The sequence below is a fragment of the Hyperolius riggenbachi genome, chromosome 4, assembly GCF_040937935.1.
Source record: "Hyperolius riggenbachi isolate aHypRig1 chromosome 4, aHypRig1.pri, whole genome shotgun sequence".
Lineage (NCBI taxonomy): Eukaryota > Metazoa > Chordata > Amphibia > Anura > Hyperoliidae > Hyperolius > Hyperolius riggenbachi.
The window spans coordinates 19,696,019-19,709,009 of record NC_090649.1 but is presented as its reverse complement, the minus strand read 5'-3'; the positions used below and the strand labels follow the sequence as shown (position 1 = coordinate 19,709,009).

General features: G+C 45.8%; 1 non-coding gene across 1 annotated transcript; it reads left to right on the top strand.

Annotated features, from left to right (window-relative positions):
* Nucleotides 1-11,725: 11,725 nt before the first annotated feature.
* LOC137505732 (U2 spliceosomal RNA) lies at nucleotides 11,726-11,921 on the top strand. The gene has a single exon (XR_011020328.1). It is a non-coding gene; the product is annotated as a U2 spliceosomal RNA (small nuclear RNA).
* The last annotated feature ends 1,070 nt before the right edge of the window (nucleotides 11,922-12,991 follow it).

Here is a 12,991-nt window from a genome sequence, read left to right as displayed (position 1 = left end):
TCAATAAGGCGTTTACCGGAAAATAAATAATTTCTTCTGTGTTGGATGAGGGGGTGGAGGTGGTGGGAGATAAGAAGTTTATGGTGTTTAAGAAGTTTTATGAGTGTTTATATAGTGGTGTGAATAAGGGTTGTGAGGAGGAAATGGATGGGTATTTGGAGTGTTTGGATAGGGTGTTAAGTGAGGCTGATAAGAGTGTGTTAGAAAGGGAAGTGAGTGAGGAAGAAATATGTCGCTTTAAAAAGTATGCCTCTGAATAAGCCCCCGGGAGGGATGGTTTCCCTAGGGAGTTTTCTGTGAGAATGTGGCCTGTTATAAAGGATGAGTTTGTTGAGATTGTTAAGGAGTGTTTTGTTTCAGGATGTTTGTCGGAGAGTATGAAAAAAGGCGTGGTGACGTTGCTGTATAAAAAGTGTGATAGGAGAGATGTGAGAAACTTGAGACCGATAACATTGTTGAATGTGGATTATAAGGTGATTGTGAAAGTTGTTGTAAATAGAGTGAAAGGGGTAGTGAATGAGGTGATTGGATGTGCACAAACATGCGCTATTCCTGGTCGGGGAATTTCAGACAACTTAATACTTCTTAGAGATGTCATTCATTATGCAAATTCAAATAACCTTGCATTAATTGTAGAGACTATAGACCTGGAAAAAGCGTACAATAGAGTGAGTCATGATTTTTTGTTTAGAGTGTTGGTGAGAATGGGTTTCCTGAGGGTATGACGAGAGTGATTAGGGGTTTGTATGATGGAGTAAGTTGTCGTTTGATAGTGCATGGTGTGTTGAGTGATAGTTTTTTTATCAAATCCAGGGTGAGGCAGGGATGTCCTTTGTCCCCTTTAGCCTTTATATATGTCATACAACCATCACCCTATCAAGCAGCTCCCTAAAGAAACAATCAAAATCCGTCCCCTGAATAAATTAACACCGGAGAGGATAACTGCCAACCTGGATTTTACAAATCTGCTCCACAGTCAAATGGACCCCAACACTCTAGCAACCCAGTACAACAACACGATATATGAAACACTTGACAGTATTGCCCCATGGTGCACCAAATCAGCAACCAAAAAGCAGAAAGCTAATTGGTTCGACAAAACCATCATGAAGAATTACTGTGGCCTAAGGGGTACTGTTCTTAGCTGGTTTCAGACCTTCCTATCTGGCAGGACACAGCAAGTATGTCTGGGTGAACACTACTCTAATCCAGTGCCACTTCCTTATGGAGTTCCACAGGGTTCTGTACTATCACCATTACTCTGCAGTCTACATGCTCCCACTGGGCAAAATAATCCAGAACTATGGCCTAGGATACCATTGTTATGCAGATGACACACAACTGTATCTGTCCTTCAAGCCCGGCACCCAAGACCCATCAGCATCCATAAATGCGTGTCTAGTGGATTTACAAAATTGGATGAACACCAGCTGGCTTAGGCTGAACTGTCAAAACAGAGGTGTTGGTGGTAGGTGGTCCACACATGATGGATAAAGTTCAAAACACTGACCACCTCAAACTAGCAATTGGGGGAGATACTGTACACTATAAAGACTGTGCGAAACCTTGGGGTGATCCTGGATGGAAATCTAAAACTCAAACAGCAGATATCAGCTGTCGTCAAGTCTTTTTTCTTCCATCTAAGAAATATAGCTTATGCCAGCTGAAGACCTACCTGCCCTGGTTCATGCATTTGTATCCTCCCGCCTAGACTACTGCAACGCCCTGTTCATCGGATCTACAGAAACGGTTCTGCACCCCTTACATCTAGTACAGAATGCTGCAGCCAGACTCCTAGCCAAAGCCCCCCGAAGCTCACACATCACCCCAGTACTGCAAACTCTTCACTGGTTGCCAGTAAAATGGAGAATCAATTTTAAGATCTGCCTGCTGACATTCAAGGCTCTACACCACATGGGACCCAAATACATAGCGGATCTATTGGAACTTTATGCCCCTCCACGCACCCTCCGCTCTGCCAACAAGATGAAGCTGATTATTCCCAGGATACACTTAACATTTGGTGCTCGGGCCTTTTCCTACGCAGCCCCTACTCTATGGAACTCACTTCCACAATCAGTACGAGAGGCTCCTTCTCTGGACAGCTTTAAAATAAAGCTAAAAACTCAACTCTTTTCCTTAGCCTATGAGACTGCATAATGCAGGGTCACAGCACTTTGAGTCCCCAGGGAGAAAAGCGCTATATAAATATTATTGTTATTATTATTGAAATCTATTCAGAAGGAGTCATCAATTAAGGAGATGATTATTCCTGGCAGCGGTGGACAACGATTAAAAGTGTTGTCGTATATGGATGATTTGTGTTTTGTGAATGTGACGCTGGGGGATGTAAGGAGGGCGAATGTGCAGTTAGAGTTGTATTGTAAGGTGTCTGGGATAACTGATAATTGGGGTAAATGTAAAGTGTGTTGTCTAGGTAAGAATGTTGAGGTGGAGGTGCACAGGGTGGTGAAGGCTAGCGAAATAGCGGTGCTGGGTGTTACGTGTAACCCTTTCTTGTAAGGGGAAGATTGACTATCAGCAATTATTTGATAAAATAAAAAAGAAATTGTAATTTTGGAGGCTGAGGCAACTCTCTTTTAGAGGAAAGGTATCATAAAAGCGGTTATTTTTCCATTAATTTTATACACTACCAGAATAATTCCGTCTAATAACAATCTTTCTACCCTCCTCACCCAGATCTTATCTTTTTTTGGGGGATATAAAATGGAAAGGTGTAATAGAAATACAATTGATAAAGGGGGTGGAGTCAGAAGTTTATGGGTTACCAGAATTAGAGTTTTTTTTTCTTGAGTTTCACTATTGGTTTAATTTTTTGCACATATTACAGTTTAACATCAAGTACCACCCAAATGAAAAAGAAGTGATAAAATTTACCATGTTATTTAAGGATTTAAGAAGGCCTGTGGCCTTGGTGGCGCCACAATTTTATTTAAAATGTTATTTAACAGAGAAGAAGTTAGGAACCTGACTGCATGGTGCGACATTAACAACCTGTTATTAAATACAAAGAATGGTGTCAAAAAACAGATCAAAACTACTCAAATACCCAGCTGATTAACTAACTAAGTGAAGTGAAGTCAAGTGGAGAAATCAAGTGACCGACCCTCTGCAAAGTGTACTTTGACTGAATTTCCCACTAACTAGTGCTTTCTTGTCCCCCTGCTGTGCTCTGCTGTGCGGTCTATGTCTGTGCTGCTACTGCTGGGTGCAGGATACAGTTGAAATCCTCAATAAAAAACATTGCTTCAAGTTGTGTCCGCTTTCTTTGTGCATCTGTGTCATTTATTAAGTGAGTCTATTTCCCCTGGCTATAAGAACCCGAGAACAGACAAAAGAAGATGGTGGGGAAAAAAACAAACAAAAAAAACCCCTTTTTTAAAATTTTACTTTGGTTGAACTTTACTTGCGGTGCGCAGTTGCTGCGGCCCAAAAAAATCCATGGCCGGACCACTTTTCTTCATCCCCTGCAAGAGAAGCAGCATCACCCCTCCCTCCCCTGGAGAGCTGCCAGCGGACTGGCAGAGCCCTGGCTGCAGCCCCTTATATAGCCTGGGCCCAGGGCATTGTGACATCGGTTGACTTCCTGTCACCTGCCACTGCCCAGCACAGGTGCCTACATCAGTTCCAGGCTGTGAGAGTGTGTAGCAGGCTAGGAAGGCAACTCCTGTTTAGGCTCTCCACTCCCCGGCCTGTGTATCCCTCTTGTGGCACACCACGCATGTTCAGACAGAGCGATTAAGGGGAAGGAGGATGAACGAAGATAGGCGCACTGGGTTTTCAAACAGCCAGAGCAAGCCTGCCAGGCTAGAGGCTTGACTTCCTCTGCCCTCCACACTCTCTCCTAGCGTGTTGCCGGAATGCAGGGAGCCAGAAGCCTACTTTACTTTTCTTTTCGGCATGGAGGGGTGACGGCTGTTCCGGCAGTGGGTGGGGCCATGCAAATGTAATCAGGCGGCAGCTAGCCTGTCCCGTGCGTCTGTGTTTAGCACAGGTGCGCCCCATCCCGGTGGCCCGGCAGGCCTGCAGAGGCAGAGGCAGTGGGAAAGGCCCCCCCCCCCCCCCCCTGGCAGCTGGCAGCCGGCCAGGGTTAGCCGGCTGTGCTGTGCAGTGCTGTCCTGTGTGGTGGTTACCGCTGCTGCATTTAGAAGGTAGTTCTCCTTAATTCCCATGGAGGGTGTTGTGTTGGCGGGCGCGGCTGCGGAGAGTAATCGGGTTATCGCTTCTCGGCCTTTTGGCTCAGATCAAGTGGGGATCTAGCGGGGGGTCTCCTTTTGGGGGCCCCTGGGTTAGTTGGGGGTGCGATTCGTTGGAGACTGTGATGGCGTCGAGGACGACACTCCGGAACTCGTTCCGCATACTGGTAAAGCCAGCATTTAGGAGGAATATGGCGATTCATAAGATCCTGGTGAAGATCATGCAGAATATCGTTAACTTACAGGTAACAGATTTATTTGCAATTCAGGACTTTCCGCATCTAGGCCAATACGACTTGTCTTTTTTTTCCGAGGAACTGTGTCTTATGTACTATGAGAAATTGGTGAAGCTGAGGAAAGATGGAGTGGATCGTTTGCTGGAGAAGATTGATAATGTGGTATTATTATTTGATGCTGATAAGAAGTTTGTAACTGTGCATTGTTTCAACCCTTTTCTGGAACCAAAATTGGTGGAGATTTTTTTAAACCAACACTTTGAGTCTGTTGGAAGACCCCAGAAGCTATTGTTTAGGGGGGTGTATAGGAGTAAGTTAAAATTCCAAGTAAAGTTCAGGAAGGAGGAGGGTGGGTATAGTGGGTTACATCACCCTCCATCTGTTTTTATGATTGCTGGGGAGAAGTGTAACATTGTGTATACTGGGCAACCTAAGTTTTGTAGGAGGTGCCAGGAGCTGGGGCATCTGAGAGAGGAGTGTGGGGGGCTGTACTGCTCTAGATGTAAAAGCAAAGGTCATGCGACATGGGCCTGTACTGAAAAAAGGAAATGTGATCTGTGTGCATCTGTGTACCATCTGGCGAGAGACTGCCCTTATCTGGATGGGAAGAAAGTGTATACATATGCTGAGGCTGCTGCAGTGGGGAGGAAGGTGACAGAGGAGGATGTTGTTACTACGAAGGTGTGGGAGCGGGGGGAGACGGAGGTGAGGAGGGAGGGTTTGATTGCCGGTGGGTGGGACCTGTCTCTGACCCCCTCCGGTAAAGTTCCCAGGCATCATGCTAAGCTGGATGATATGTGGTCTGCGGAGGAGGCTTTGCGGAGGACGCATGGGGAGGAGGTGGCTAGCAGAGTGTTGAAGTTTCCACTATCGTATGTACAGAAGGCTGCTGGTGGTGGGGGAGTAGCGGTGGCAGCAGATGCTCAGCCATGTGCGCAGATCGGGCTGGCGTCTGACGTCACGGCTGGTGAAGAGGAAGAGGGGCGTGGCCTAGCGCCGAGTGTATCGGAGGTCCCGGAGACTGTTGCCGCTGTGCAGGGGGAGAAGCCTGATCCGCTGGAAGCTGCTAATGTGGAGGGGAAGGAGGAGGTGGTGGTTGTGGAGGAGGATGGTGGCCCGCAGAGTGGGGAAGGAGAAGTACTGGCATCTAGTGATGGGGACATGGTCCCGCCCACCGCTCCTGCTGATGGTATGCTGGGGGAGGGGGCGGGGTTGATGTGAGAGAGGACATCGCTGTGTCCTCCTCTGGAGAGGAGAATGTGGAGGAGGAGCTGGGATCTGTGGACGATGTGACAGAGGTATCCCATCTGATTGTGGAGGCGCCGGGAGGGGGAGGTGCTAGTGAGCCGGAGGAAGAGATGGAGGTAGCTGGGGCCAGTGGTTCTCAGCCCCCTGCTGGCCAGTCCAGGGTGAGGGGAAGTGTAGAGGAGGAGGAAAAAGAAGGGACACCCAGTGCTGCTAAAAAACTTAAAGGGGAACCCTGCTACAGCCCTTTATCCAGTCCTGAGAGGCTATGTATTGGAGAGGGGGATACAACGTCCTTGTCCAGTGTCCCTAATTCACCAGCAGCACCTAATAGGCTGGTGCAGGATGTGGGTGATAGGGGAGGGAGGTGATGTTGGTTTTTGTTTATTGTTTTCTGTATGATCTATGTATCTTCAGGTACTGTCTCTTAATGTCAGGGGGATAAACTCGGCGCGCCATCGAGCAGCTGTTTATTTTTTAGTGAATATCCCCGCTGACATTATTTGCTTGCAGGAATGTGCATTATCAAAGATTTCTGGCAAGGATGAGTGGAGATGTGGAGATTGTATATGGTCCTCCTCTTGTGTCAACAAACTGAGGGGGTTGGGATACTCATTAAGAGTAATACAGTACAGGTTACCTCTTATAGAGTAATTGTGGCGGGGAGGTTGGTGGAGGTTCATTTGAAGTGTGTGGGTGGACCGATGAGGTTGTTCTGTTATGCACCTGCAGAGAAGGTGGAGAGAGTGAATTTTCTTGAGGTGTTGAAGGTGAGTTTGGTGGGCAGAATGGCGACAATGGTGGTTGGTGATCTGAATTGTGTGCGGCGTGCATGTGATAGAGTGGGTGGTGGGGCTGACTCGGGTACGGATGTGACGTCACGAATGTTGAATGAATTGGTGGATGATTTGAGGTTGAAGGATTGTGCGATGGAGGTGGGTGATGTGAATGATTGGTTTACTTTTATGTCAGATAGGGGTACTGTACAGTCTAGGATTGATTTTGTTTTTGTGTCTGACTCTGGGTTTGATTTTGTTTAATTTGAAGCCTGTGTTTTTTTCTGATCATAAGTTAGTTAGTGTGAGTGTGGATACTGGATTGGGTGTGAGGTTTGGACGGGGTGTATGGAAGATGAATGTGTCATTATTGGATGATGTGGAGGTGTGTGAGGAGTTTAGTAAGAGGTTTGCATGTGCTTGTGAGAGGAAGGTGTGCTTTGTGAATGTTCTTGACTGGTGGGATGAGGCAAAGAAAGAAATTGCTTTGTTCTTTAAGAAGGTTGGAAGTAGGCAGGTGAGAGAGAGAAGACAGATAGAAGATAGTCCTAATGAGCGTCTACAATTTTTGTTCAAGTTAAAAAATATTGGGATGGAGGTGGGAGAGGAAATTAGGAAAGTGAAGGAACAAAGGAAAAAGATGTGGATTGAGAGTGGAAGGAAATTAGTCCTGCACTCAAAATTAGAGAAAATCGAAGACGATGAGCAGTGCTTGAGATTTTTCTTTAAAAAGGTGTTTAAGAGGGACGAGTTGTCTTCGGTTTTGGTGGAGGGGAATGAATGCACTGGAGATAGAATGTTAGAAGAAGTTAGGGGTTTTTATGGTATTTTGTTTAAAGGGAAGGATCGTAACCCTGAAGAAATTGCAGAATTCTGCAGGATTCTGACTCAAATTGTCTGGGGAAGAATCGGAAGGGTTGTGTGTAGAGGTAGGGGAGGTGGAGTTCTTGGTTATGCTAAAATCGATGGCAAAAGGGAAAACTCTTGGGGAGGATGGGATCCCTGTAGAATTTTATTTAAAGTTTTGGGAGGTGGTTGGGAAACACTTGCTTGAGATTTGTTTGGGAGCAGGGTGTCTTATCAGAAACTATGAAGAGGGGCGTAATTACGTTAATCTTTAATCGCCGCTCAACCTTTTTAATTATAAATTGGAGACAGATTATGCGCCTTAATACAGACTATAAAGTGGTGGCTAGTAGGTTGAAAAGGGTGGTGAGCATATCTGTGGGTGAATATCAGGTGTGTGCAGTCCCTGGGAGGAGAATTACCGTTAATTTAATTTTGCTGCGAGATTTCATTTATTATGCGCAGATTAATAAAAGGCCAATATTGGTAGAGTCGATAGACTTAGAGAAAGCGTACGATTCTGTGTCTCATTTGTTTTTGTTTGAGGTTTTGTTGAGGTTGGGGGTTCCTCAGCCTTTGCTGAAGGTGATCAAGAGTTTCTATAGAGGTATTAGTAGCAGAGTGACTGTTAATGGATGTCTGACTGGGAGGAGTGTGGATGTGTTGTTGGGTGTGAGGCAGGGGTGTCCCCTGTCTCTGTTGGTTTTTGTGTGTGTGATGGAACCGTTGTTATATGTGCAAAATGATAAAGTGTATAGAGGAATTGCAGTGCCTGGTGGTAATGGTTGTGTAGTTAAAGTGTGAGTGTGTATATGGATGATGTAGTGTTTGTGGCGAATTCACAGTGAGTTAAATAGAGCAAATTTACTTCTGAGGATTTATTGTGGTGTGTCTGGGATGAATGTTAACTGGGTTAAATTTCAAGTGGTGAGTCTGGGGAGAGAGGTGAATGTGTCTGTGGAGAATGTGGAAAGGAAGAGCTGATAGGGAGAGAGTTATAAGACTGTGGATGCAAAAGTGAATCAGAAGTTTGGGTTATGGAAGTTGAGGAATCTGTTAATGTTGGGGAGAGTGCTGGTTGTGAAAGCTGTTATTTTGCCTTTAATTTTTTTGTGAGTATGGTCTTTCCGCTGAGTGTGTCTTAGGTGAAAGGGATGAGTAAAATCATTGCGTCTTTTTTGTGGAAATATAGAATGGAGAGGCTGGAAAGTTTTTGTACATGAGGGTGAATGAGGGTGGTTTGGGATTGATTGATGTAAATAGGTTTATAAGGATGCATTATTGGTTGACCATAGCGTGTACGATGAGGTCAGGAAATAGAACAGCAAGAAAGATGGAGTATTTGAGCGGATGGCAGTGGTTGAAGTGGGGTTGGATGGTTCAAGATCTGAGGATACCATGGTCATGGATTGTTCCTCCCTTTTATTTGGTCCTCAGAATCACTCGGGGTGAGCTAAGGTTGGGCGATAGTGGACCAGAGGCTTTTGATAAGAGGAAATTGAAGGAGTGGATCAGAGAGAAAGATGTGGTGTGTAGGATGGAAGGTTTGAATGCAGTGCAGTCAAAAACTGTATGGAAGTTTGTGTGTGAGAGGAGTGTCGAATCGTGTGAAAGACGTGTTCTGGATGTCAGTGCATGGTTGCTTGCTGTCGCGTATGGTGAGGAGTGAGAAGCGTCCGGGGGTTGAGTGTAGTGGGAGAGAAAGTGTATATCATATGTTTTGGTTGTGTAAATTTGCTCAAGTATTGATTAAGGAATTAGAGCCTTTTCTTAAGAAAGTTGTTGGGGGGGGGGGGGGGGAAGTGTTCAACTGTATTATCTTTTTATTGACAGGGTGGTGGGTTGGGGATTTTTAAAGAAGTAGGTTGGTATGGGTGGTGATGGCAGTACTGAAGGAATTGAGGGATATCAGGAACTTATATGTCTTTAAGAAAGAAATTGTGACAGTCGAAGCAGGTGTCCAATTTTTTTTAGTCGCTTATACATAGTTTATTAGTATGATGTTAAGATGTTAGGGAAAGCAATTGCTGATAACCTGTGGGAGGTTGGGCTTTGGAGGAGGGTCTAGTTTGAGTATATTGTAATAGTCTTTATTGTGATGGTGATAAAAAAAGGCCTATGATGTGAGTGTTTTTGGCAAGATGGTCATGTTGCTAGTATAATGCTCAGTCTGCCTTGTTCTGGTTACAGGTAAGGCTAGAAATGAGCAATATATATTGTTGTGGCGCTTGTTGGACACAAACAGCTATATATTTTTAGATAGCTGCCACATGCTGAAATGGTTAACGAATGTCGCTAAAAAACCAATTCACTCAAATCAGACGAAATTGTACGGATGTAGAGGATTTTGATAAATAGGTGGATGTATTAAAAGGCAGATTCTTAGAGAATAAATATGAAGCTGATGTACTAGACCAGACAATTAAGGACATCAGAGAGTATCCAAGGGAAGAACTGATGAGGATCAGAGAGAAAGAGGAGATTACTCCACCTTTGAGTATTAAGATGCCATACAATCACCAATGGAGAGATGTGAGAAAAATAGTAGATAGAATTCCATTTAGAGTTTTATCTCTCGGCAGAATGCCCCAATATCTGACAGAAAGACCAAGGTTCACCTTCAGTAAAGCTAACATAAAAATATAATTGCACCCACTGTTAATGAGAATAGGGGACATAAAGTGTCGGGTTCCTTTTAAAAAAAATATGGCTTTTGTGTGGTATGTAGGAGCACAAAATATGTTGCACCAATACTGCAATTTTAATTTACTGCGACTCATGAAAGCTTTGAAATATATGGCAATCTGAATTGTATGAGGACAGGTGTTATATACATCATAGAGTGCGAGTGCAAAAAGCAGAATGTTGGACGAACTAAAAGAAAGCTTCTATCCAGGATTGGAGAACATGTTAACAACATAAAGAGTGGTAATAGCAAACAACCACTAAGTAAACACTTTAAGGAATATCATGGAGGAAGTCCTATGCAATCCAAAGTGTGGAAAAAGATTGGAGGGGAGGAAATTTTATCCACAAAATGTCACGGACAGAAACACAGTGGATTTACAGTTTGACCCCCTTGCCGTTCCAATTATTGCGGCAAGGGGGCAGCACAGCACTTTTTTTTGGTATTTTTTTTTTAAAATCATGTAGCTAGCCTAGCGCTAGCTACATGATAGCCGCTGAGCAGCAGCATCCCCCCACCCACTCCGATAGCCTCCAGCGATCTGCGCAAGCAGGAAATCCTGTTCAGAACGGGATTTCCTGCATGGCTTCGCCCGTCGCCATGGCGACGACGTCATCGACGTCATGACGTCAGAGGGAGTCCCGATCCACCCCTCAGCGCTGCCTGGCTCTGATTGGCCAGGCTGCGCAAGGGGTCTGGGGGGGGACCGGCACGACGAGTAGCGGCGAATCGGCGGTGAGCGAGTTATGCATGCAGCTATCAACGTGCTAGCTGCGTGAAAAAAAAAATTGTGAAAAAAAGGCCCAGCGGGGCCTGAGCAATCCTCCTTTGCAGGTTACCCCGAGTTCAGCTCGGGATAACCGGCAAGGAGGTTAAATAGCCTGGCCCCGCAAGGGTTAAACAGATGTAGAACTGTTTGCATTTGCCTAAAATCTCATTATGTGATCTGTGAGTGACAGGCAGAAACATCGAGGAGAGGGAGGTGGAGTAAGAGTCAAACGCAACAGCTGGACCAACGAGAGCACGCCCTTACAAAGGTAGGCGTGTCTACTGAAATGCATTGGGTAACTAGGCTCTGAACGTGGTGACGTCACCTGAGCGTCCCAGCTGTGAGACGAGGAAGCGAGCTACAGCAGTTCAAGCACGAAGGGCAGCCTGAATCAAACGAGTCACCGGCCGGGACTCGCGCTGCCAGCCCTGGAAAGACTGAGGACTTGGAATCGTGTGTGCGCCTATGCCCCCCCCTCCTCTCCAAGATACGCGAGTGGCTATCAGCCTAAACAAAGAACTGCAAGAGCAATACAACCGCATGCACAGTAGAAGGGAATACAAACAGAGACACTATATATGCAGTAAGAATCAGATTCTCTGCTATTAAACAGAGACTACCAATCCATTATAGCAATTGTATGGCCATATGATAAGTGTGCACATTAGCAGAGACTACCTAATCTATAGAAAGTTACGAAGCACAAGCGCATGCAATCTATCTCCAATGAGGTGCTCAGTGAACGGTTCTGTGGGTAACTGATGAGGATATCCATTTTGTATATGTCCTTTGAGGTGATACTAATAGAAGAGGAATTGAGATGTTTGAATAGGATGCAAATGTAGAGGGTTTGTGGATATTTTATGCTATATGTTTTATGACTTTTATGCTATGCAGATTTTATGAAACATAAATCAGAGTGATATGCTTCATTGGAGCGCATGAGTTGTATTCAAGTTTAGAAATGAGCAATGCTGAGGTAAAAAAAAAAAATCTGTTCTTATCAGTTTAATATCTGATACGTCCCCTATCTGGGGACCATATATTAAATGGATTTTTGGAACAGGGAGATGGAAGAAGAGCTTGCTCTGTCCACTCCGCGCATCGACCTGGTATTGCAGTACCTCCAGGACCGGTGCACTACTCTCTCTAACTAGTGTCAAAAAACAGATCGAAACTACTCAAATACCCGGCTGACTAACTAAGTTAGTGTGGAGAAATGAAGTGTCCCTCTGCAAAGTGAATTTGCCAGTAGCAAGTGTTGTGTTGTCCACCCTGCTGTGCGGTCTATGACTGTTCTGCTCCTGCTGGGTGCAGGATACATTGTGAAATCCACAATAAAAACATTGTTTCAAGTTGTGTGTGCCTTTTTTTGTGCATCTGTGTCATTTATTCATGGACTCTGTATTTCGCCTGGCTATCAGAACCTGAGAACAGACCAGAAAAGAAGTAGGAAAAAAACACACAAAAAAAAAATAAATTTTAATTTTACTTCGGCTTAACTTTACTTGCGCTGCGCAGTTGCTGCGGGCCCAAAAAACCATGAACGGACCACTTTCCTTCATGTTTGCACTTTGTCCCCTGCAAGAAAAGCAGCTGCATCCTTCCCCTGGAGAGCTTCCAGCGGACTGGCAGTCTGAGCCCTGGCTGCAGCCCCTTTATCTAGCAGCTGCCTGGGCCCAGGGCATTGTGACATCATCGGCTGACTTCCTGTATGACTCAGCACCTGCTCAGGCGCCCGCATTAGTGCCAGGCTGTGAGAGAGTGTAGCAGGCTAGGAAGGCAACTCCTGTTTAGGCTCTCCACTCCCCGGCCTGTGTCTCCCTCTTGTGGCACACCGCGCACGTCCAGACAGAGAGATGAAGAGGAAGGTAGAATGAACGAAGAAAGACGCACTGTGTTCTCAAACATCCAGCCAGGCTAGAGACTTGACGTCCTCTGCCCTCCACACTCTCTCCTAGCGTGTTCCCGGAATGCAGGGAGCCGGAAGCCTACTTTACTTTTCTCTTCAACGTGGAGGCACGGCAGCGGAGGGGTGACGGCTGTTCCAGCGGTGGGCGGGGCCATGCTAATCTAATCAGGCGGCAGCTGAGCCTGGCTCGTGCATCTGCGTTTAGCACAGGTGCGCCCATCCCGGGGGCCCGGCAGGCCTGCCCAGGCAGTGGGAAGGGCCCCCCCCCTGGCAGCCAGTAGCTGGCCGGGGTTAGCCGGGTGTG